Source organism: Myotis daubentonii, chromosome 20 (genome assembly GCF_963259705.1).
Source record: "Myotis daubentonii chromosome 20, mMyoDau2.1, whole genome shotgun sequence".
Classification (NCBI taxonomy): Eukaryota; Metazoa; Chordata; class Mammalia; order Chiroptera; family Vespertilionidae; genus Myotis; species Myotis daubentonii.
This window is the reverse complement of record NC_081859.1, coordinates 17,719,225-17,745,960: the sequence shown is the minus strand read 5'-3', so window position 1 is coordinate 17,745,960 and position 26,736 is coordinate 17,719,225. Positions and strand designations below refer to the sequence as shown.

General features: G+C 43.6%; 2 pseudogenes; both read right to left on the bottom strand.

The window, feature by feature from the left end:
- Window positions 1–2,024: 2,024 nt before the first annotated feature.
- Window positions 2,025–5,846, bottom strand: LOC132222676 (protein SET-like; annotated as a pseudogene).
- Window positions 5,847–5,967: 121 nt separating this feature from the next.
- LOC132222675 (protein SPT2 homolog) lies at window positions 5,968–7,968 on the bottom strand (annotated as a pseudogene).
- Window positions 7,969–26,736: the final 18,768 nt, after the last annotated feature.

Genomic DNA, 26,736 nt, shown 5'->3' with positions numbered 1-26,736 from the left:
AATACAAGCTTCCAAAACTCAATAAGGAAGAATTAAAAAAAAAAAACCTGAATAGGCCTCTAACTACTGATGATATTAAAACAGTCATCAAAAAGCTTCCAGCAAACAAAAGCCCTGGACCAGATGGCTTCACAGGAAAGTTTTACTGAACATTCAGAGAAGAACTAAAACCAATCCTCCTCAGACTATTCCAAAAAATTCAAGAGGAAGGCACACTTCCAAGCTCTTTCTATGAAGCCAGCATTATCCTAATCCCAAACCCAAATAAAGACAACACAAAGAAAGAGAATTACAGGCCAATATCCCTAATGAATATAAATGCTAAAATCCTCAACAAAATTCTAGCAAATTGGATCTAGCATTACATTAGAAAGTTCATATACCATGACCAAGTGGGATTTATTCCAGGGATGCAAGGCTGGTACAATAGCCACACATCAGTAAACGTGATAATCAATTTCTTTATAAATTGAGAGACAAAAAAATCACATAATCATATCAATTGATGGATAAAAGGCATTTGACAAAGTCCAACACCCTTTTCTGATAAAAATGCTCAGCCAAGTGGGAGTAGAAGGATCATACTTCAACATAATAAAGGCCATATATGACAAACCTACAGCCAACATCATACTCAATGGGCAAAAACTAAAACCATTTCCTCTAAGAACAGGAACAAGACAGGGATGCCCACTTTCACCACTCCTGTTCAACATAGTACCGGAAGTGCTAGCCACAGTGATCAGAGAAGAAGAAGAAGGAAATAGCATCCAAATTGGAAAATCAGAAGTAAAATTGTCATTATTTGCAGATGGCATGATACTGTAGATAGAAAACCCTAAAGACTCCATCAAAAAATTATTAGACTTAATAAATGAATTCGGCAATGTAGTAGGATACAAAATTAATGCCAGGAAATCTATGGCATTTTTGTACACTTTTAGTTTTATTGTAACAAAGCATCCTGTAAACTTTTTAAAAATATATTTTATTGATTTTTTACAGAGAGAAAGGGAGGATAGAGAGTTAGACATGTCGATGAGAAAGAAATATTAATCAGCTGCCTCCTGCACACCTCCTACTGGGGATGTGCCCACAACCAAGGTACATGCCCTTGAAGGGAATCAAACCTGGAAGCTTTCAGTCCACAGATCAATGCTCTTTGCACTGAGCCAAACCAGTTAGGGCCAACTTTTAATGTTTAAAATTGAGCACTATCTTTCCCTTCCAGTGAAACAAAAAGAAAATTTAAAAATAAACAGGAACAAAATTACAATAGAGAAATGTCAATTCTGAATAAGATCCTACAGGTTCTGCTTATTCTCCCATCGAGTGGCAGGGTTCAAGTAATCATTAGAAGAGAATTCTATTTTAAAAGTGTCATCTTAGAATGCAATGATTCCTGTTTAACATGACAATTAAACATGCCAAAGTAGAAGCCATGTTTTCAAAATGGCCACTTAACCCACCCAAACATCTCAAATCCCCCTTTGCTGAACCACCCACCCCCCTTTTAAAGTTTTTTCCTCTTTTATTAAACAAGAGAAAGTAGACAGATACGTGTTGGTAAATGCTAACTGTCCATATTTACAGAGACACAGGTAATCTCTGAGTCCAATATACAGAGAAAGGTGGAAAAAAAGCTAGAATTCTAGGCAATACTACGCAGGGGCCTAGCAACCTCCAGCTCCCAGCAGAGCTAAGGGAGCGAAGGTTTTGCTTTTTTCCCAGAGAGCACGGTGGTGTTGATTCCATGAAGTTTTTCTTGAGACAGGAAGGGATAAAAATGAATTTAGAACAGAAAGGGGCAAAGATTCTCTTCCCACTGTATTCTTCTCAAGGTATACCCTCCCCCCAAAGAAGGTGAGAACCATGGTGTCAAGATGGTCTAAAGGAAAGAAAAGAAACCTCAAAAATAGGGCGACTGAGCACAAGGGGCGGGGGAAGAAAAAGACTAAATAGACTGCAACTTGCTCCCAGGCACTGCAAAAAAATTAAAAAAGGTTGAGACCCATCAGTGTTCATTAGTCATCTTCCCCTTCATCTCCCTCTCCTTCTTCCCCCTCCTCCTCCTCCTCCTCCTCCTCCTCCTCCTCTTCCTCCTCCTCCTCCTCCTCCTCCTCATCTTCTTTCCCTTCCCCTTCTTCATCATCTATGTCAGGAACCAAGTAGTACTGTAATGGATTTGGCCAAATGTCATCTTTGAGGACTTCTCCTAACTCATCTGCACCCGCATCAGAATGGTCCGTAACCAGGTAAAGAAGCTTTCTGGTTCCTCATGCTGTCTGTTCCTGCTGCCTTTATTCTGTGTTTGACTTGAATGTTTCATCAAATCCTTTCCAGATTTCCATTTGATTTCAGTGAACTTTGAAGATGGATCACCACTCTCATGCAGATGAAACTCTTTGGAGCAAACTTTATTTTCAAAGTAAGGATTTCATCAAAATAAAAATCTATTCTGTAACCTGATTTAATATCTTCAAATTCTGTCACTTCAACTCTTGTCAAATAATGCAGCACCTCTTCATCCTCTTCCCCAAGCAGTGCAGACACTTGTGGATAGTTGACAAATGTTGTTACCCCAAATGTGGGATCTGGGCAATCAATTCTGACCTCTTCTGAAAGAATGGTTGGCAGAGTTGTTATATTTCTGTTCTACTTTCAAAATCTCCTCGCTGGCTTATTCATTAAGTCTGTCTATTTCATTTTATACTTCATCAATATGTTCAATCGCTTCTTGCTGTTCTTTTTCTCCCTTTGGCACATCCTAAGGGTCGGCTTTTTCTCTGGCTTGGGTGATGGAGGCAGTTTTGGTTTCTTCATTTGAGGTGGGAGCGAGGGACTGACGTTTGGGGGCTATGCTGTGAGGAAAGACCGAGGATCTGAACACTGAGAAGTCGCCAGGCTCGAAGGCACGCTGAGCATTATTCTATGGCATTTCTATACATCAATAGTGAACTTACAGAAAGAGAGATTTAAAAAACAATCCCATTTACTATTGCACACAAAAAATTAAGATACCTAGGAATAAACTTAACTATGGAGGTAAAAGACCTCTACACATAAAACTACAGAATGATGAAAAAAGAGATAGAGAGATAAAGGAAGATATAAATAGATGGGAGAACATACCATGTTCATGGATTGGTAGAGTCAACATCATTAAAATGTCCATACAACCCAAAGTAATCTATAGATTCAATGCACTCCCCATTAAAATACCAACAGTATATTTCAATGACCTAGAACAAACTCTCCAAAAATTCATCTGGAATAAAAAAAGATCCCAAATAGGTGTGGCAATCCTGAGAAAGAAGAACAAAGTAGGAGAGATCTCAGTACCAGGTATCAAGCTGAATTACAAAACCACTGTTCTCAAAATTGCCTGGTACTGGCACAAGAACAGACATATCAATTAATGGAATAGAATAGAGAACCCAGAAATTTCCCCAAACCACTACGCTTAATTAATATTTGACAAAGGAGGCAAGAGAAAACAATGAAGTCAAGAAAGTCTCTTCAATAAATGGTGTTGGGAAAATTAAACAGATACATGAAAAAAAGAAACTAGACCACCAACTTACACCATACACAAAAATACACTGAAAATGGATAAAGGACTTAAATGGGAGGTGGGAAACTATAAAAATCTTAGAAGAACCCATAGGCAGCAAAATTTCAGACATGTGCCGAAGCAATATCTTCACTGATACAACTCCTAGGGCAATGGAAATAAAGAGAAAATAAACAAATGGGACTACATCAAAATAAAAAGCTTCTGTACAGCAAAAGAAACCATCAACAAAACAAGAAGAAATCCCGCTGCATGGAAGAACATATTCTCCAATGTTATCTCCGAAAAGCGTTTAATCTCCAACATTTACCGGGAACTCATATAACTTACCAAACGGAAGATAAACAACCCAATCAAAAAATGGGCACAGGACCTAAGTAGATACTTTTTGAAAGAGAACATAAGGAAGGCCAAGAGACATATGAAAACATGCTCAAAGTCACTATTATCTGAGAGATGCAAATCAAAACAACAATGTGGTACCATCTCATACCTGTCAGAATGGCTATCAACAAATCAACAAATGACAAGTGTTGGAGAGGATGCGGAGAAAATGGAACCCTCGTGCATTTCTGGTGGGAATGCAGACTGGTGCAGCCACTGTAAAGAACAGTATGGAGTTTTCTCAAAAAACTAAATAGGGGACTCCCATTTGACCCAGTAATCCCACTTCTAGGAATATATCTCAAGAAACTAGAAACACTAATCAGAAAGGATGTATGCACCCCTATGTTCATAGTAGCACAATTTACAATAGCTAAGAATTGGAAACAGCCTAAATGCCCATCAGCAGATGAGTGGATTAAAAAACTGTGGTACATCTACACAATGGTACATCTATACTGCTGTAAAAAGGAACTCCTACCATTCGCAACAGCATGGATGGTTCTGAAGAGCATTATGCTAAGCAAAATTAGTCAGTTACAGAAAGATAAATATCCCGTGATCTAACTCATTTGTGGAATATAAGGAACAACATAAAATGATGAATAAAAATAGATCCAGAGACTTAAAAGCATCGAACAGACATTCCAACCTCAGAGGGAAAGCAGGGGAGGGTGTGAGGGTGGGGTAAGAGATCAACCAAAGAACTTGTATGTACGCATATAAGCATAACCAATGAACACAGACAGTAGGGAGTGAGGGCATATGCTTGGGGGTGGGAGCAGCCAGGGAGAGTTTAATGGGGGGAAAAGAAGACATATGTAATACTTTAAACAATAAAGAATTTAAAAAATTAGAGAAACTCCTGGTAAAGTTCTCTTCCTACACCAGTTTTTTTTCCCCAACTAAATCTTTTAGAAAGGAGTGGGAGACAATTGTAGGGTCTTTCTCATTTTTATTTCTTAATGATGAGCTTAAAATCAGTATGCCCCATGCAAAATTTTGGTACTCTTCCTTTCCACCTTTTAAACTTTATTTATTTATTTCCTCTGGATACACATGGATTTAGTTTTTGGCTTTTGTCATTAATTGCTAAGGAATTTTAAGATAAATATGCAAAGTCATTAACATCAAGAGATACGAGGGCACTTTGGATTCCAAAATATCTTTATAGTGGGGGAGTAAGAGAAGCCTCACGTGTCACTTGCTTATTTTTTAAACTATTACTCTTTCAACTCTAATCTTTGAATAATATATTTTTCTACAATATAAAATGACTTTTTAAATAAAATCAGCACAGTAACATCTATTTTCCAATAAATCTGAAAGAAAAATTTGGAAAAGAATATTCTTACACCAAATGGAATAACATGTTTTTTAACTTGAAATTTTTTTGGTTAATTGCCTAAACACCTAAATCAGTGAATAAGAATTCTCAGCATCCAATCCATGAATATAGAATACAATATAATTTCTTCTACTTTTTACTTCAAAGCCACAGAGATGACATCCATATAATTATAAAGCCTACTCTACATTTTCAAGTTCTCAATCCAAACATATAGATTAGAACAGGTGACTTTATTCCTGGCAACATTCATCGAAGGGCCAGATTCCTCATAGAAAGTCAAAATAAGTTTGATTGGGAGCCGGCCATTGCCCTACTCACCCATCAGTAGAATTATGGGAGTCAAGAGGCAATCTTTTTTCCTTTTTAAAATAGCAAAGGAACAAAAGAAGATTGGCTGACTGTTGAGTGGGCCCACATTACAGTGCATAGCTCATCAGGATCAAGGCAGCACCTCTGAGCAATTATATCATCTGCAATACAGCTTTTACCTCGGAAGGTATTTGAAAATACTTTACGCTCAAAATATATAGTACCCATTCCTTGTCCGTGAGGTCCCAAGTATAAATCTAAAGTGATAATGAGCTTCTTCAGTTCAAAGGCAGGACTTCTTTGCAGTAGAGTGTCTCCAGAGTTTCACAAAAATAAGTAAAAGCAGCAGCTAACCACTTTTCAGGTTCTTGACCTCTCTGCATTTCATTGCTTCTTCCTCCCATCTCATTCCCTCAAAGTCCTCTTGCATACCGAGTCTTAAACTCTTTGCTTCTTCGTTCTGCTGTTCTCTCCAACTACTCTCAATGTAACATAAGGCATAATCACTTTCATCTTTGTATTTTTTTCGGTCATAGACAAAGAATGTGCTTGGATATTTTTTCCTGAGATTCTCCTTCATCTTCCATAAAATCTTCCATTTCGGAGTCATAGTCCTCATGTACTTCTCTTCACATTCTCATGGTCTTTTGTAACCTCTAGGGAAGGGAAACTTTTCAGGACCTTGGGCAGATCTGTAGCCAGCTAAGGAAGGCTTCATTCCATTCATCTATCCATTGCTGGGCTGGGTAATGATATTCTTAGAAGATACTGTTTCTGAGACAAAAGTGCATTTGGGCTTATGGGGAGGATCTGAGCTACTAACTCTTCACCCAGTTCCCAAGCTGCTCACTGGTTCTAGGGCCTGAACTGCTGATAGGCTATCCAGCTGGAACTAAGCCACTTACTGATCCCTCAGGGCCACTGACTGACCTCCCAGTGGGGACGGTGGGAGGAGGGGAGGGGCATTGAGCCACTCACTGGTCATCGGTCATGCGGACTGTGCATAGGCCACCCAGGGCCACCAGAACTGACCTCTGACTTCCCAGAACCAAATGAGCCACTGATGGGTCGTCCAGAGCCCCCTGTACTACTGACTGTCCTTCCAGGAGGATTTGAGTCACTGGCTGGCCTCTTAGTCCCACTGATTGATCACTCAGGTCCTGAGCTGGGGCTGCCATTCTGGCACCTGGGCATGGAGCCAGAACTAACTGTAGGCCAAACACTCTGTGCTGGGCTGCCCAGGAGCTGGGCTGGAGCTGCCTGGCTGCCTGACATCTGGACTCTTAGCCTTATGTGGGGTAACCATGGATCCAGGTCTGGAATGGCTAGGATGGGGAGGAGATTTTTGGCTTTGTGCTCAGTAACAGATTTCTGAGTCCCATTAGCAGAAGCCTTTGGAACACTTGGTGAATAGGTGCTCGAGTGGGTCTTTCCAGCCCCATTGAAAACAGGCCTGTCATGGTTCTCCCGAAACGAGGGTTGGGAGCAGTTGCTAGATCCTACTTTGGGCCTCTCTCCTGGCATGGATTTGGATGCAAACAAACCTAAATGTTTCTTATTAGCTGCGCTGGGTCTAGATTTCTTCTCAGCGCGAGGAAGGGCAGTGCCCTTGGGCGAAGGATGCTTGTCCCCAGAAACTCTGCTAGGTTTCGTGCCCATACCTTCTGTCTGAGAGGGCACCTTTTTGGTCAGAGGCAGTCCTGCATCTGCCTCCGGTTCCTTTTTCATATGTCTTCCTTCCCTGCCTAAGTGCTTGCGCAGGCATAGGCCACTTTTCTGGTTTTATTCACTCCCTTGATTTCCACTGGTTTGTACTGCTGTTTCTCAGCCAGCCTGAGTAGGTCAGTGAAGTCATGATGGTGGGGCACTTTTAAAGGGGACCTGTGGTTTATTTTCAACTTTGGGAGGAGGTTCTTTCTCTTCTTCTTACTCCTGATCTGATGCTGCCTGATTGTATTCTGAGAATTCTTCCTCTTCTCCCATCTCATACTCTTGGTCTGTTCCCTGACTAGTGTGGCTTTCCATTACCTGTCTTTTCTTTGACTTTTCCTCAACAGGAATCCCATTAAACCATGGAAATTGTCCTTTGTCCTCGTGGACATAGCTCTTCCTTTCTTGTCATGTTTTAGCTCAATTCGCTTTTTGAGTAGTTCTTCTTTTGTCCTTTTCTTCCATGGCTTTTTTTCTGAACTCCTCCTCTTTTCTTTTGAGAAAAGCTTGCACACTGCTGATTGGACACACTTAACTTTTGGGTCTTTTTGGCAGGACCCATTGCCAAACTAAACCTTTTCCGTGTGCTGTAGGTTCCTTGTCCTTTAGAAGCTATCATGAGAATTTCCCCGAAATCCATGTTGACCGAACTGGATAGAATGGGCCACCTCTCAGAGGGATGAGAACGCATCTTACCTGGAGGCCAGCTGCAGCCAAATGAACTGGCTGGCCACCTCTTTCCTACCTCTACTCAGCACCACCACTTTTGGCGCTGTCCAAGGTGGTCTGCCCAGCCCCTTCCTCAAACCGCTTATATGCTTACAGGTCCAACGCTGTGCTCCCACCTTTGAAACTTTAAATACAATTTTACATCCACAGATAAATGAGTAGATTGTTCCACATTAATTGACATAATCATTCAGTTGAGAATAAGTTACTTTAGTTTAATTGTTAAATCTTAGTTCAGCCTGGCTGTTTGGCTCAGTGGATTGAGTATTCTCTCAGGCACCAAGAGTTCGCTGGCTCAATAACTGGTCAGGGCACATGCCAGGGTTGTGGGCTCAATCCCCAGAAGGGGGCATGCAGAAGGCTGCCAATTGAAGTGATAGCTCTATCTCATCGATGTTTCAGTCTCTCTCCCCCTCCCTTCTTCTCTCTCTGAAAATCAATATTACCATATATTTTTTAAAATTTTAATTCAGAAAATGGTGGTGGACACGTACTCCCAAAATGTCTGAATAGTTGATTATATGGTGAAGAAACAAAAGTTCATATCGATTTTTTTTACTAACAATCAATAATATTACTTATTTAATATCTTTTTTATTTATTTCGGAAAAGAAGGGAGAGATAACATGCATAAAAATACATATCCTTTTAAACAGTACATGAAATATATAATCAAAGAAAATGTACAATGGCAACAAAACACATAAGATGCCTAGGAATGATCCACAATCTGTATAAATAAAACTTTAAAATGCTACCCAATAACAGACCTTGAACAACTGGACGGTAACATCATATTCCTGTGAAGAAAAATCATAATGATGCCAATCTCCCAGTGTTGATTATAAATTTATTATGATTTGATTAAAATATCAGCAAGATTTTTAAGACCAAAACAAGCTCATTTAAGTTCACATGTTAAAATGAAAAAGGTAAAGGAAAATTCTGGCCTAGCCAGCATGGCTCAGTGGTTGACCCATGTATCAGGAGGTTACAGTCCGATGCCTGGTCAGGGCACATGCCCTCATTGAGGGCTTGATCTCCCCAGTGGGGAGCGTGCAGGAGACAGCTCTCTCCTCATTGATGTTTCTGTCTCCCTCTCCCTTCCTCTCGGAAATTAATAAAAATATTTTTAAATAGAATTCTGAGAAAAACAAATAAATGAATAAAAGCTACCCCAACCAGATAGAACAATGTATTGTGTTATAAACTACAGTAATTTAAAAACGTGGGCAATGTCCTGAAAATAGATAAACTGATGGAACAGAAAACAAAGTCCAGTAATAGACTCAAATACATATGGAAATTTGGTAAAATAAAAATATCTCCTTAGATCAGTGGGAAAATATGCATCATATAATAAAGAATGTTGGAAGAACTGAATGGGGAAAAATACTGAACCAAAATCAACTCATTTTACTCATAACTAATATAAAAACTGAAAGCTACTGAAAACCCAAGGGTACAAAGTTATCAAAAGTGAAAGAATGGACAAAATATATTAAGCAAACATAAGAAAAATAAAAAGTATATGATAACACAGAAGACTTGAAGGCAAAAAGCATTACTATAAATAAAGACCACTTCATATCAATAATTTCATTTTACCAGGAATATCCAAATTCACAAGCACTTCATAACATGAAATCAAAGTACATACAAGAGAGCTACAAGGGAAACTAGACACATTTACAATCATAATAAATTTAACACACCTCTCTCCTTCAGAGACAGAGCACACCTTTTTCAGAACCAATAGCCTCACACAAAGACTCCAGCGAGGATGGAAAACACTTCAACAACCTGAGCAGCAAACTGCATTCAACATTCAGATAACCCACTGTACCAACAACCTTTCCTGCTAAAGGCATGAAGATGTTATTCCCAAGTTGCACATGCATACAAATCCTTTGGTTGATCTCTCCCTTGCCCACACCCTCCCTTGTCTTCCCTCTGAGGTTTGATGGTCTGTTTGATGCTTCTCTGTCTCTGGATTTATTTTTGTTCATCAGTTTATTTTGTTCATTAGATTCCACAAATGAGTGAGATCATGTGATATTTATCTTTCTCCGAATGCCCTATTTAGCTTAGCATAAGGTTCTTCAGGTCCCTCCATGCTATTGTGAATAGTAAGAGTTATTTCTTTTTTTTACAGCTGCATAGTATTCCATTATGTAAGTGTACCATATTTTTTTTAATCCACTCATCTGCTGATGGGCACTTAGCTGTTGCCAAATCTTAGCTATTGTATATTGTGCTGGGTGCATATAATTTTTCTGCTTGGTGTTTCTGATTTATTGGGATATAGTCCTATAAGTGAGGTTACTGGGTCAAATGGGAGTTCCATATTTAAGTGTTTGAGGAAACTCCATACCGTTTTCCACAGTGGCTGCATTCCCACCAGCAGTGCACAAGGGTTCCTTTTTCTCCACATCCTTGCCAGCACTTGTCGTTTGTTGATGATAGGAAAGTTCGTAGTTTTAAAAGTTCTGAAACACACTCCTAAATAGCCTTTCATTCAGCACTTAGAGATGCTCCACTATAGCCACCCCCTTGTCCTGCTGACCCGCACTGAGGTGCTACTCCCAAGAAGCACACGAGATGGCAGCAGAGGAGCACTTCAATTATTTTTTAAGGGAACCTGCTGGACTATGAAGCAGGTTTCAACTAACTTCAAAGAATTGAAATTACATACAATATGTTTCTTGTTGTCTTTGTAGTTAATCCAGAAATCAGGAACAGAGGTACCTAGAAACTCCTTCTATTTAAAAGTTGTGAAATACATGTCTAACCCAAAAAATACATCACAATTCACTGTTTCCAGTGTCTTTTCCATACAAATGGCCTGTCTGGCCTCAAGCTTCAGACTTTCCTAAAATCTCTCAAACCTGCAGCATCTGGCCTTGTCATGCCCCATACCTCTCACTAAGTGGCCCTAGGCCTGGCATTAGTGGCAGCTTGCCTGAGTTTATAGTTGGGCCTCTCCTGGGCACTTCAAAGCCCAGCACAAGGAGCAGCCGTCTGTGGATTGTTTTCTAGTTCATGCCAGGTGGCCTTGGGCAGAACACAGGTTGTGGATAACCTTGGCCTGCACCTCCTTGGAGGCCCCAAAGTCAGCATGCATGGTGGATAGCTTCAGACCATGTCAAAACACCACCCAACCATCTCTATAAGTGACATACTAAAGGGGTGAACTCAGTGGGCACCAGAGTCTTGCTAAAGTAACTCTTGCTCCTTGCTGGTAGGCTCATATACTTCAAGCTTGTCCTCTATGGTAGGTGCATCCAGTCTTGAAAATCCCTCCCACTGATGAGCCAACAGCCATCAAGGTTCACCTACAACAGAAGGGTGTACTTAGCTCCTGGGGGCAAGGCTCACCTGGAGTACCCAGCTTGGATGAATGGGGAAGCTATGCCTGTAGGCCACTGGTCTCTATAGGCCACTCTACCAAGCTCAGGAGATGTAACAGCTCTACCCAATGCATAGAAACAAGCACAGGGAGAATTCCAAAATTAGGAGACAAAGAAACATGTCCCAAACGAAAGAACAGAACAAAACTCGAGAAAAAGAGCTAAACAAAACAGAGGCAAGCAATCTACTAGATGAGGAATTTAAAACAATGGTTATAAGGATGCTCAATGAACTTAGGAGAATAGATGCACTTAGAGAGACTTTCAACAGCATAATAAAAGGACATGGAAACCATAAATAAGAACCAGTCAGAAATGAAGGATACAGTGCCCAAAATGTAGAATCATTCACAGGAAATCCACGGTAGTGTTGATGAAGCTGAGAATCAAAACAGATTATATCCAAATTGAATATGATGAAGCAAAACACACCCAACTAGAACAGCAAAGAGAAAAAGAAATTTAAAAAAGTGAAGAGAGTGTACTGACCCTCTGAAACAACTTCAAGTGTACCAACATTCACATCATGGGGATGCCAAAAGAAGAAGAGAGAGATCAATAAATTGAAAAACTTTTTGAAAAAATAATGATGAAAAACTTCCCTTACTTTTTGAAGGAAATAGACATCTAAGTCCATGAAACAAAATAGGCCCACACCAAGACACATCACAATTAAAATGCCAAAGGTTAAAGGCAAAGAGAGAATCTTAAAAGCAGCATGAGAAAAGCAGTTAGTTACATACAAGAGAGCTTCCATAAGACTGTCAGCTGATTTCTCAACAGAAACTTTGCAGGCCAGGGGGGAATGGCAAGAAATATTCAAAGTGATGAAAAGCATGGACCTGCAACCAAGATTACTCTACCCAGAAAACTATCATTTAGAAGGACATATAAAGGGCTTCCCAGACATGAAAAAGCTAAGGGAGTTCATCAATACCAAACCAGTATTACACAAAATGTTAAAGGCACTTCTTTAAGAAGAAGAAGAAAAAATCAAAATATGAACAATGAATGGCAATAAATACATATCTATCAACAACTGAATCTAAAAATCAAAATAAATGAATACACAGAACAGAAACAGACTCATAGATACAGAGTACATTTTGATGGTTGCCAGGTGGGAGGGGGGTTGGAAGCATGGCTAAAAAAGGTTAAGGAATTAAGAAGAACAAATTGGTAGTTATGGAATAGTCATGGGGATGTAAAATACAGAATAGGGAATTTAGTCAATAACATTCTAATAACTATGTATGTTGTCAGATGGGTACAAAATTTATTAGCATGATCACTTAGTAACTTATATAATGTCTGATCATTGAGATGCACTAGTATACCTGGAACTAATATAATATTGCATGTCAGCCGTAATTGAAAAATAAAAAAAAATATTTAAAAGAAAAAAGGAATTTGAAATTATGCCCTTTCTCTGAAGGCATTTGCCTGGAATGTATTTGCATTGCATTTATACAAGAGGATGCATTGAGTTGAAGATAAATATTTTAACCAATGAGGCTTAATGAACCTAAAAGCAGACATATCTAATTGAAAAAACTTCTTTCCTCATCTCACTATCTCTATTCCCGTGCTGTCCTCACAGAGGTAACTGGAAGATATTTTGGTTGAGATTTAATGAGCATTAGTGGAGCCTCTACTATATGTCAAGTAGTGTCATCTGTGGTATTTTTTTTAAAAAAATTGAAAGAACCCCTTCGAGCTATGTAATATTATATCTGCTTCACAGAGAAGAAAACATAGATGTAAAGTGAAAATCATAAAATAACATAGACATGCTTCAAGTTCAACCTCAATTCCATCATGATCTGTACTGTATCATAGCTGCCACCTACTAGTTAGATGGCCTTACCTGTAAGCAGAGCTGCTTCTGGGAGGCGATTTGCAGAATCCATGGGAGGATTTTATCTCATCCAATCCCTGAAATTTCTTGTACAGTATTTCTGTGTGCTAATGTGCTTTCTGAGATTCCCTTACACAAATTGGGGTAGTATTCTACATAAGTCTCTAACGCCTAATGCAGTGATGGCGAACCTATGGATGGATGTGTTTGTGCCTCCTGTGGTAAGGGAGACACGCCCAAACCATGCCTCCGTGACGTGACCTCAATTTTTCATCCTGTGTTTCCCTGAGTTCTAATCTCAATTTCTGACTTGTTTCTGAGCATCCTAATGCAAGAGACTCGTGGCAGCTTCTATAAAATACCTAATTCCAAACACTTCCCCTTTCCCTCCTCTCCTACCACACTGCTGTTTCTGCCAGTGGTCAATAGTGACATTGATTTATTAATTCAGCAAGGAGTGACTATGCAGCTGCAATGAGATGGTCACTGTTAATCGTCCTGTTCTCGAGGGCTGACACTCCAGTAGGGCAGATGAACATGCCAGCACACCAGGGTGCTAGCTGCTATATTAGGCTGGGCTTTCATTAGCCACACGAGGTTACCTGGTTAGGGAGCACTTGAGATGTGGCTAGTCTGAGCTGAGATGCGCTCTAAGAAGAAAAGGTACACAGGATCCTAAGAGCGCAGAATGAGAAAAAGAATGTGAAATACCTCATTAACGTAGGGTACCCCCTCAAAAAATGTGTACACTTTACAACAGCTAGAGATGAGGTATTTCTTTTCAGAGTTAACCCAGTGGAATGAATGATTCAGAGTGTGTTATGCATTTTGATGGGGACACCCTGTATTTAAAAACTCTTGATTACACGTCGAATTGCTACTGTTTTGTATATACTGGGTAAAATAAACTGTCTTATTCATGTTAGGCTCACTTGATTCTTTTTACATTTTTTTTTTAGCGCAGTAATTAGACAATCATTTCCCCCTGGGGAAGGGCTCCATTTCGGGGTGGGAAGCGCACAGCAGCTGCATCAGGTGAGGCTGCAAAGGGTGCGGGGGCGATAGGAGTTTTCCAGGTGAAGGAGGACATTCTCAGAGGCTTTAATAACAGGGGAGGCAGGCGAGTTGAAGTTAAAGGGTTTTAAGGAAACTATCGATTTTCTGTCACTGGCGATCTCACTTTGGAGGAAGAAAGGAGGCTTCGTGGTGGGGGCAGCCGAGCTGTCTCCTCTGCAGCCCCCTGCCCCTGGTGAATGCAGCCTGCATCCCCGCTTCAGGGCCTCGGTAGGCCCCCTCTGGTACCCCTCTCCCCACCCCCCCCCAAGGGGAGCCCTGGCCTGCAGGGTACAGCCTGGGAGAGTGAAATAGAATCCACTTCCAGCGCCAGCGGGAGGCCAAGGGGAGCTCAAGGCCTGTTGGCGATGTTCTGTTGTCTCTGCTAAATGGTGACTTCAAATCAATTATAATCCAATGGAAAGAGGCCAAACTGGCTGATTCCTGGGACTGAAGGAGGGTGGGGAGCAGGTCAGGATTTTGCTCTCCTGTTTTCCCTTTAGGTCAAAGCTGATCGTGAGGTCCCAGGGTTATCGCATGGTTGAGAGTTCCCAGTGTGGCGCATTTACAGTTCCCGGGGGAATTGTACCCCAAATCCATCGAAGCCAGGCTGTGGGACCCCGAGGGGAGAGGAGGCTCATTGCTGCCTGTGGACCTGTTCATTCCTCCCCACTTTTTGGAGTACAGACGGTTTCCCTGGGAGGTCCCGAACTACAGAAGAGGAAAGGGTGAGACAGGAGGGAGGGACTTGGGAACAGCATCCCTGAGGATGTGCTCCTGAATCCTCAGCTGTACAGAGAGATCCTTTAGGGCAGCGGTTCTCAATCTGTGGGTCGCGACCCCTTTGGCCTTTGAAAGACCCTTTCACAGGGGCCGCCTAAGACCATCCTGCATATCAGATATTTACATGACGATTCATAACAGTAGCAACATGACAGTTATGAAGTAGCAATGGGAGTAATTTTATGGTTGTGTCACAACATGAGGAACTGTATTTAAAGGGCCACAAGGTGGAGAACCACTGCTTTAGGGAGAATAACTAGAGATTTTACCTGCAGACTCAGAGCTGGCGCTGAACATGTGACGTGTATTCAGGAAACATTTGTCAAATCATTTCTCGATGCCCGAACTGCTCGAGGTGGGAGAAAGGAGGAACACCATCCCGTAGGGTAGGGATTGTGGTCCCTGTTTTACAGGTGAGAGGACTGAGGTTCCATGCGTTGATTGAGGTTCCAGGTGGTCTTGAAGCCCAGGCCACTCACAGGGCTCCCGGGTTTTCTCCTCTCCAAAGCCTTGATGCCTCTGGGCCCTTTCTCTGTGTTGGGGCCCCAGGGTAGACATTCCTTGGCCCCCAGAGCCCAGGGATCTGAGAGGCGGTGGAAATCCCCTCCTTTCTCAGTATGTGTTTGGAGGGGTGAGAAGTGGTGGCCAGGTCTTGCAAGCTTGGCAAATCCTGCCCAATATCTGCCCTCCCTTCCCCTCCCCCGCAGGCAGCTGCTCTTTTAGGTGAAGGGCTGGAGAGCAGCTGACAGCACAATTCTCTTCATGTTCATTCATTCTTCTGAGACGTGGTGTCTCTGAGCCTGACTACAAACACGTTTATAATAAAGCGTGATGTTTCATTGCCTCTAATCTGTCACAGAAGTCGCCCTCGACCCCATCCCCAGGCAACCAGAGGACCTGGGGAGCGCCTGGTTCTGGGTTTCAGCTACCAGATGTCTGGGTCCAATACTGAGATGTCGGCTTTGGATTCTCAGGCACCAAATTGCAAGAATGATGAGACACATAAAGAGAATAAATTTATTCCACTGGCTGATAAATATTTACCAAGCGTGTGAGGGATTATTGTGGAAACCATCTGAGAAACCTCTCTCTCCTCTCTGCCCGTGGACATGATTGGTTTGATGTTGGAAGAAGACCTGTTCTGGACTGAATTCATGTGTTAAAACCCTAACCTCGCCCAAGTGATGGTGTCAGGAGGCGAGGTCATGAGGGTGGAGCCCCCAGGATGGAATTGGTGCCTTTATGAGATGAGGGAGAGAACCCAGAGCTTGGACATGGTGAGAAGGTGGCCATCTGCTCGCCTGGAAAAGAGCCCTCACCAGCACCCAACCACGCTGACACCCTGATCTTGAACTTGCAGCCCTAGGACTGTGAGAAATAAATGTCTACTGTGTAAGCTCCCCCCTTCTATGGTATTGTGTTCTAGCACCTAGCCAGCCTCAGGTAAGACCTAAATGCCATGTAAAAGGCAGGAAGGACTGAGGCCGTCACTGCATCAGAGAGAAGGGAGAACGGAGGAGGACTTTAGAAATCTTCCATCCAGCCCCTTGTTTGAAAGACGTGGAAACTGAGCCCGGAAGAGAAGTGGCAGAGGAACCTACCAAGTGGCAGGAGGGGCCACGCTGGGGCCCACAATTCCTAATGGCTGTCCCAGCTCTCCCAGGGGGAGAGCAGCAAATGGGGTTCATCAGTTAGGAAGCCGAGGACACGAACATCCTCTGGCCCCCCTCAGTGCTTTCCGCGAGTGGGGTGTGCTGTGATGTGTGGAGCTCACACAGCCCTGCAGGTACTTGGATTTCAGCTTATGCTGCACGATGGAGCGCGTCTGTTACTTCCCGCGAGGACTCTGCCTCTCCCTCTCCCTCCCCCTGTCAGGGAACGGGGGCCTGCTGGACTTGCTGGATTAAATCAGGTAAGGTGTGGGGAGATGTCAAGAGACCCTCTGGAGAATCCAAATCAATACCATGCAGGAAAACAAAGCTGGCTCTGAAGGCCCGAGTTCACAAAAGAAAGTTTCTTTGCTGCCAAGACAAGTTAGAACAACACAAAAATGCTTGAAACAGCTCAAGAGTATTTTTCTAAAAAAATCATTTTTTCTTTTCCCTCAGAAAGTTTTGGCAGTGAGAAGGGATTTTCCCATAGTGCATCTGGGCATATTTGGGTCTGTATGAGGAGGGAAAACACTGAAGTAACTGAATTTGCCTTCCGTTGGTTGATGGTTAATAAGCAAAGCGTCCTCTTGCCCTCTGTCCAGGCACACAGGACTCACACTGCAGCCAAACCGAGCCCACACTTCTTGAGCATGGACTCCATTTCTGGAACTTTCCTCATTTTACCCAAACTTATATGTACCATGTCCATCCACCCTCACCCCCATTCCTTCGAGGCCTTGGTCACAAGTGCTTGATGGTGGCTAAGTGGCTAGATCCCATTCAAGATTGTGGTGCTGGGTAGAACTGCTTTAGTCATGAGAGGCTAGTGTCAGTGGCTAAGGATGAGTCATTTACTGTCTCCCAGACTCCATTTTGTGTCTGTTTTTTCTTTCAACTGGGGAGAGAGGAAAGGAGAGGAACACAGAGAGAGAAACATTGATGAGAGAGGAACATCATAGATCGGCTGCCTCCTGCACAGCCCCTACTGCGGATCGAGCCCTCCAACTGGGCCTGTGCCCTGAGGGGGAATTAAACCGTGACCCCCTGGTTCATAGGTTGATGCTCAACCACGGAGCCACACCGGCCGGGCTCCCAGCCTCCTTTTCCTTATCAGTGGTGTTTGCTCCACCAACCAGCGGATTGCTGCAAGACCCCAAGCCCATGTGAGTTCATGAATGAATGGGACTGTCTTTGCCCAGTGTGCTTTAGAAAACACACGGCAGTGTGATGAAACATCAGGCTGAGGGGAGACAACTGTTCGTAGCCCTCAGATGTGCCCTGCGGGCCCGTGTTGCCTGTGCCTGTCTTGCCTCCTCCTTTGTTTAATCCCTTTCTTGTCTTGCTTTCTTCTCCCAGAGGAGAGGGGTGGGGCGCCCAAGGTGACCTCCCTCTTCTGGAGCGACAATGAGCTGACACTCAAAGCATGAACTGAAGGCAGGCAGCAGCTGGAGAAGAATCAGAAAGGCTTTGCCTTTCACTCCCTTCGGCTGCCTGGGTGATGGCGGGCCTTGATGTCTAGGGAGCAGGTGCTGAATGGGACTTTTCACTTGCCCAGAATTGGTACCCAGGGGCCCAAAAGCCAGGATGAAGAGGCAACAAATGACACACCTTCTGAAAAGAAAAGCCACAGATGCACCCCTCTGCTGGCCCAGCCTTCTCAGAGGGGGCAGCTGTCCCAGGCGGGGCTCCCCACTCCCCGCTGTGGCATTGTCACTCTGAGAGAGAACACGGGGCAGGCAGAGAGCTCTGTGTCAGGAGCCCATGTGAGGTGTGAGGGCCCAACACAGGGTGTCCACGTCCTGGCTGTTGGGGAGTAGACAGTGTCCTTTGCCCTCCCTCAGGCCAAGTGGGGTGGGAGGGCTCCCAGAGCACCACCCATGAGGATTTGGGGTGCATAAAGGAAGTGACAGATGACTTTCATTGCCTAGAGGGATGCTCATGGCACATCTGCCCAGGGTATGTGTGCGGGGGACAAGAGTAGGTGCCATGGAAACAGTCTACATTCGTGTGGTTTGGTGGCAAAGACAGGGAGGTTTTCTGTGGGTGAGGGGAAGCGAACAGACGGACCCACTACACCAGCCAACAGGCCTGCCAGTGCACCCCGGCTGAGGTGCTGTGGGGTCCCTCTGGCTGCGGTCCTGCGGTGGGGTGACCTGTAGCCAGAGCTCCCTCTCCCACAGGGAGCCGTGCTCAGAGGGTCTTGACAGTTCCTCCAAGGAGCCCCTCAGGCAGAGCCAGCACTGGCTTCCTGCCACCTGGAGGCCAGTTTGTATTTGCTGGGAAAGCAGCTACAACCAGCAGCGAGAGGATGGCTCCGAAGATGGCAGCTGAGGAGAGAGACATTCCACCTTGGCTTCACCTCCCCCTGCAACCCCCGGGTGAAGGGGAAGGAGGCGCCTGGAGCTGGCCCGCCTCTCCGCACTTCCCTCTGCTCCAAGAGTCAGGGTCCCTGCCCAGTCCACGACTTGGCAGAAGGACAGAGAAGTTTATACGTTTTAACCAGAAGTCTCCCCAAAGCTATGGGTTCTGTTTAAACTTTCACGAAGAGGTCTGCTTTCCAGTGGGGAGGATGAAGTATTAACAAAACACAGTCAATGAAGGAAAAATACCACATGCTCTCACGCATTCATGGATAATAAAGACCATTATAAACTTATGAACAATAATAGATACAGAGGCAGAGCCGCCTCAAACTGTCAAACTGCAGTGGGAAGGACAGGGAGGGTTGGGGCGCAGGAGGGAGTGCGGTAAGAGATCAACCAAAGGACTTGGATAGAGTGTTGGCCCACGGACTGAAATGTTCCAGGTTCGATTCTGGTCAAGGGCCTGTACCTTGGTTGCAGGCACATCCCCAGTAGGAGGTGTGCCGGAGGTGGCCAATCGATGTTTCTCTCTCATCAATGTTTCTACCTCTCTGTCCATCTCCCTTTCTCTCTGTAAAAAATCAATAAAAAAATATACTTAAAAATTTTTTTTCAACAAATGGATTTTCACTAAACCTTGGCACAAAAGATGATTTCAACAAAGTCCACATATATATCCTATATAATAAAAGTATAATATGCAAATCGATCAAATGGCAGAATGACTGGTGGAATGGCAGGTCACTATGATGCGCACTGACCACCAGGGGGCAGATGCTAAACACAGGAGCTGCCCCTAGCCTGCAGGCCCCATGCTGGCCAAGGCAAGTGCCAGGGGGGACTTCCAGATCGCCCACCAGTTGCCCCACAGATGGGCCCTGATTGCCAGCCTTACCCATGCATGAATTTCATGCACTGGACCTCTAGTGTATTCCATAGAGTTTTCCTGGTATCTGTTATTGCAGCAAAATGTGGTTCCTGGAACACCGGGAGTCTGCTGCTCCCCTTTGATCTGGAGAAGGAGAAGCAGGCTTTGCCAGGGTCATGGGGGGAAGGAAATGTCTTCCCAACTTCTGAAGAAGGTTAGGCAACTGGCCAGTTTTACCAGAGCAGCCAAGCAGTCAGTTGAACTAATTGCTTACCTCCAAAGACTTTCTCTGGCTGAATTGACTAGGTGTTTGAATCCAGAGGGATTATCTCATATTGCCTGCTTGACCCAAAGCCACAGGCAACATAGTTCAAAACAAAACAAAACAAAACAAAACAAAACAATAATTAGAAAAGTTGTCATACAGGGTGTGCACAGTGACCCGAGTTAATCAGGCTCATACTTTCTGTATGGACCATCTCTTGCTCTGGGATGATTGTGCCTCAAAGGGCCAAAAGACTCACTGATTTTTAATACAAGATCCCCAAAGAGGACTGTATTGAGCATTAAAGAAAGAAGAAATATTTCCATTACAGCTTCTAACTCATCAGGAGGAAGTAACAGTGAGATAAGGAAAATAAAATCACCAAGTGATGAAGGGGAAAGAAGGCCTGTTTGTCTAGTGGTGAGGTTGCGTGAGCAAAGCGATGTAAAAAAGCATTCTTTCGAGCATACCCACCTGGCAAGATGTTCTTGAAATTGTCGGAGCAGGAGGCAATGTGAGGTACAGGATACTGCTGGGAAATAGAAGTCATTCAGACTGCAATGCTTAAGGAAGACTTGCAGGTGAAATAGCTGGAGAGTCACAAGGAAACACTGTGGGGACAGGTGCAAGCTTTTTTCGGCTCATGTCTTTACTTCCTGATGGTACCCTAACTAGGGACTCCTATATTTCTACCTCTAGTCCAATTTTTTTTTCTCTGGATTCTAGATCAATACATGCATTTATCCATTTTATATTTCTACATACATGTCTCCAAAGCGCATCCAGGTCAAGATGTTCAAACCTGATAATCTTCTGCCTAAAACTGGCCTTCTGGTGTCCTCTCTTTCAGCAACCGATACCATCATCTGTCGAGGAACAAACTGGAAAGTGAGAGATGGTTTTGGAAACTTCGTTATTCCCCACACATCACAGCTAATCCATTACTTTATCTTTTTCAAAGACTTTATTTTATTGAGAGCAGTTGTAGGGTCACAGCAACATTTCGAGATTTCTAATATACTCTCTGCCTCCACACATGCTTAGTCTCCCCATTATCAACATCACCACCGGAGGGTACATTTGTCTCAATGGATGCACCTACATGGACACATTATTATCACCTAAGAGCGATAGTTTACATTAGGGTTCATTCGGGCTGTTATACATTCTATAGGCCGGGTAATGTATAATGAAATCCAGGCTTAAGAATCTGTCAGAAGACTTTGCATGGATCTAAGTTCCACATCTATTAGATGAGAGGGTTGGTCTCAATACTACCAACATCATACTACAGGGGACACCATTTGCATTGTATTGTATGTATCATCCTGATTTTCATAAAAAGTGAAAGGTGAGTGCCATTTCTGGCCCTGAGCAGCACAGTGGTCCTGGATAATATCTAATATGCAACAGGCAGATGTCCTTTTGATCAGATCACATAAGGTTCTGTATAAAGATCACCAGGTTGAGTTTTGAATGTATTTATTTTGCTTCTATGTGTTTTCTATTAACTTTATAAATTTATTAATTGGCCCTAGGCCAGTGATGGAAAACCTATGACACATGTGTCAGAGGTGACACATGAACTCATTTTTTTGGTTGATTTTTCTTTGTTAAGTGGCATTTAAATATATAAAATAAATATCAAAAATATAAGTGTTTTACAATGGTTGCAAATATCAAAAAATTTCTATATGTGACATGGCACCAGAGTTAAGATAGGGTTTTTCAAAATGCTGACACTCCAAGCTCAAATGGTTCGCCATCACTGCCCTAGGCAGTTTGGCTTAGTGATAGAGTGTCGGCCTGTGGACTGAAGGGCCCTGGGTTCATTCTGGTCAAGGGCATATGCCTGGGTTGTGGGCTCAATTCCCGGTGCGGGGCATGCAGGAGGCAGCCGATCAACAATTCTCTCTCACCATGGATGTTTCTGTCTATCTCTCCCCTTCCTTCCTTTCTGAAATCAATAAAAATATATTTAAAAATGTAGGGATTAAAAAAACGAATTAAACAATTGACTATGCAAGATATGGTCTGTGTTTACAGGAAAAATATTGTAACTTCTATGCAGTGGAGCAAAAGTGCTGCAGGTTTATGATCCTCAGTGGTTTGTGGTTTGTTCAAAGTAAGATGAATAACTATTAACCATGTGCAAGGTATCATCATCATTGTTATTATTCTAGGTTGTGAGGTGATTCATTATTCATGCGCAGTAAGTAAATATATGAACAGAGTTTACTGTTGTGATAAAATAAAACTTAAATACATTTATCTGACATGGTTTATCTGACTTTTTATGCAACACATAATCCTTATTGTGCTGCACAGTAAACAGGCATAAGTTGTAAACTGTTCACTTTACGACTCATAATTACAATTACTTTTACAAAGACAAAAATGCTTTTAGTTTTCTTATTTTATTTGGATTCCTTGTATCCTGAATCAACATCAATGGAGTTCAGCAGAGAAATGATTCAGAATAGGGTATTTACCACTACTTCAAAGCAAATTGCAGCTCTAGCTGCTTTGGCTTAGAGGACAGAGCTTTGGGCTGCAGACTGAAGGGTCCCAGGTTCGATTCTGGTCAATGGCACATGCTCAGGTTGCCGGCTTTATCCCCAGTAGAGGGCATGCAGGAGGAAGCCAATCAATGATTCTCTCTCATCATTGATGTTTCTATTTCTTTCTTCTTCTCTGAAATAAATAAAAATATATTTTTTAAGAAAGGAAATTGCATGCGCCTCTGAACTTGCTATATCTTAACTAGTAGAGGAAGCAATAGGCTTTCCATGTTCCAGAAGCAGGAACAAGTTGTCCAGAATTTTGTTTAATAGAAAATGTATAGGGGAGTGAATATCTAGATGGAGTGTGTCTACTACACCATGGAATCTAATAAGAAAACTGTCATAACTGCATTAGTTATGTGCTTGTTAAATGTCTAAGACAGGGTGATTTGGGAAATTAAATTGCTACCTGCACATAAGATCTTGGCTGGGTATTTTTTAAAAAGAAACACTGTGTAATGGATGGACTTTATGTTACAAATATCTGCTGTTCCTTCCCTGTGAGAGGAGGGTACTTTTTCAGTCTCCCACTGACATGGGTTTAGCTATGTGACTTGCTTACTTCCAAGAAGTGTGAGGGAAATAATGTCTGCCACATTGGAGCACAGATTTTAAGAACATTGTGAGGTTTCAGCTAGATCATTTAAGAGACATTGCCTAGCTGTGTGCCAGAAATCTAGACAGTCATAGGTTAAAGAAGAATAAAAACAACCACAGACAAAGAAATTCTGTTAGGACACAATTGCCCACTCAAACAATGGGTCAGTTAGGTTTTCTCTTAGTTTGAAATAAAAATTCCAAAGGTTACCCTTTGAGCAATGGCCTAGATGATATGAATAATGGCATTATTTTCTAGGCTAATGCTAGAGTAAGGGAAATAATAAGATACGCAAGGGTTTTATGTTTGGCTAAAGTAGGAAGTCTTGATCCAGTGTCTTGGGCAGAAATCTAGATCTAGTCATGCACATCAGTTACTTGTTTTCCCAGTCAATTTGTTTTGAAGGTCTTCATTGCTTGTATAGAATCAGGTATCAAGTGAAGTCTTCCTTAGCTGTGAGATGTGTACCTAAAGCTCAGTGTCTTCTAGATTTGCAGCAGTGTCAATGATCAGGAGCAGTTGATAAGGTCCCTTTCAACAGGACTCAAGGGCTGTCCTCTTCCAATGATGCTTCCAGAACACCCAGTTACTAGGCTCTGGGCTAACCTTGGGCAAACTACTGCCCGTGGGCCGGATCCCACCCATTTGAAATGAATAAAACTGAAAGAAAAAAAAAGTCCGTACCCTTTTATGTCACTATGTTTACTTTGAAATTATATCAGTTCACACAAACACTCCATCCATGCTTTTGTTCCAGCCCTCTGGTCCAGTTTAAGAACACACTGTGGCCCTTGAGTCAAAAAGTTTGCCCATCCCTGCTCTGGGCTCAGATCTAAAGGATCATTTGAATTGAAGTCTGGAAAATCTTCTTTGAATTGTTAATGATGGGCCTGAGCATAAGACATTAAAGACATACAATAGCTGGTCATACTATCACATGATGATGAGGGATTAGCAGACGGTTTTATTCCAATAAACACTAGTCTACTGGTACAGTGCCTCATGTGAAGTCAAAGCACATTTTCTAACTGGGAGGGCATCAGCCTTGAGGCAAGGGAAGGCTTTAACCTATTTGGAAAACATAGCCAACAATAAGAAGGTATTGATAACTCATACTAAGTGACAGTTGAATGAAGTCAAGTTGGAGGAGCTAAAAGGGCTCAGAGGGAGGAATTCTGAGAACAAAATAGTTTATCTTCAGTGCACTATGGTGGGTAAAGAAAGGCAAAAACGAAAAATAGGATTTGCAAGGGAGCCTGAAAAAAACAAGTTGTTTTCCTGAGTTTCCCATAGCCCAGAATGTTCATTTAATATATAGCCATTGTTTACCCATCTAAGTTTCTCAAATTCAGAAAACTGTTGCCATGTTACAGGGATATCAGGATTAAAAAAAAAAAAATGGCAATGAAGGACTATTTTTGTTGTTTTTGCAACAGAATGGATTTCATGTGCCATGATCTCTATAAATTCTACTAGAGGCTCGGTGCATGAAATTTGTGCACTTTGGGGGGAGGCATCCCTCAGCCTGGCCTGAGCCCTCTCACAGTCCGGGAGCCCTGGGCGGTTGTCCAATTGATGGCTTAGTGGGCCTACGCCATCAGTTGCACATCCTTAGCATTGCCACGGAGGCAGGAGAGGCTCCCACCACTGCCCCTGTTCTTGCCAGCTGTGAGATCAGCTTCTGGCTGAGCGATGCTCCCCCTGTGGGAGTACACTGACCACCAGGGGGCAGCTCCTGTGTTGAGTGTCTGCCCCCTGGTGGTCAGTGCGCATCATAATGACCAGTCATTCCACCATTCGGTCATTTGCATATTAGCCTTTCATTATATAGGATACACTATAGATAAGGCCCCCTAGAACCATAAGAAATGCAAAAAATTCACTGTTAACTCTTTCTCGAAATGTCCCTATTTAAAATAAAATTGCCCCCCTGTGGGGCCTGTGCTGCACCTTGGGAACCACTGGGCGTGACACTTTTCCTCTCTGAGCTTCATTTCTGAATACATACACATATACCATGGAAATTGTAATCTCTTCTCTGTCTACCTCACTGGGTTGTCATGAGGAGGTTTTGAGCTAATAAACCTAGAACTGTTTAACCAAGTAAGTGATGTCTAAATGGGAAGGGACTGTTATATTTAAGCCCACGGGTACCTTCACAGGTAGCAGGTGCTGATTAGGGGAGGAGGCATGATTGTTTCCTGGGACTGTAGCGATCAAAGCATTGCAGAGGGTTCCGCAGGCCTCAGAGGGGCAGGCTCTGGCCAGCAGCCCTGTAGGGGTGGTTGTCCCTGGAGGTGCTGGGGGGGACAGTAGGGGGATACAAAGGGGTGAGGAGGCCAAAGGGGGAGTAACTGTGAAACTTCCCTGCTTGGTGCCATTCTTTAAATTGTATGTGCTCAGGTCTGGGCTCCAGTCTCCTGGAGCGGGGCTGGGACGGGCCAGGGCGGGGCCACACAGGCTAGGACCCAGGCAGGCTAGGAGGGCGAGGTTCAGTGAGCTTTTGCTGTGGAGAAGGAGCTGCTGCTGGGGGTGGGGGATGGGTCTGACCCTGGAGGGGGCTTTCTCAGGCCTGCCTCCACCTGAGTCTGGAGTTGTAGGGGGGAGAGGTGTGCCCGGCCCCAGTGGAGGGGGCCCAGCAGTGGTGGGCCACAGGCCCTGGGTACCTCGGGGGCACTGATGGGTCATCCTTGGCATGAGGCATGCTATTGCTGTGGTTGGCCCTGGCGGGGGTGGCGGTGGAAGAGATTGGGAGTCCAAGGTGCAGGCTGCGGCTACCCCTGAGGCTGGGTCTTCTCCCTGTCCAGTCAGCCTCCCTGTCCTCCCTGGGATGTGGGGGCCGGGGCAGTGTGTCCATTCAGAGGGATTGGAAGAGCTCCCCAAGGCCACTTCCTCTTCCTTCTTTGCAGTCAGGCTCCTGTCAGGCACTATCCTCAGACCCCTGGGAACTTGGCTCCGGCTGTCCTGCCCCTCCATGGCTCCCCGAAACCCCCACCCCACTCAGCTCTCCCTGGCCGCCTGCCTGTCATGAGGCTGCTGGGGTGCCCTGCTGCAGGCAGCGTTGTCCTGGGGCAAGGGGTGGGGGTATGGGGAGCAGTTCCAGTGAAGTTTAGTAACCCCAGGTTGGTGTCGAGATTCAGCTGCAGGGCCACGGGGGAGTCTGCCTGAGCAGGAGGAAATCGTGCTAGACCTGGAGTCCCAACCCATGGCCCCGCAGCCCTCCCACCCTCTGAATAGTTGTGATGTGATGCATCCCGGATACTTT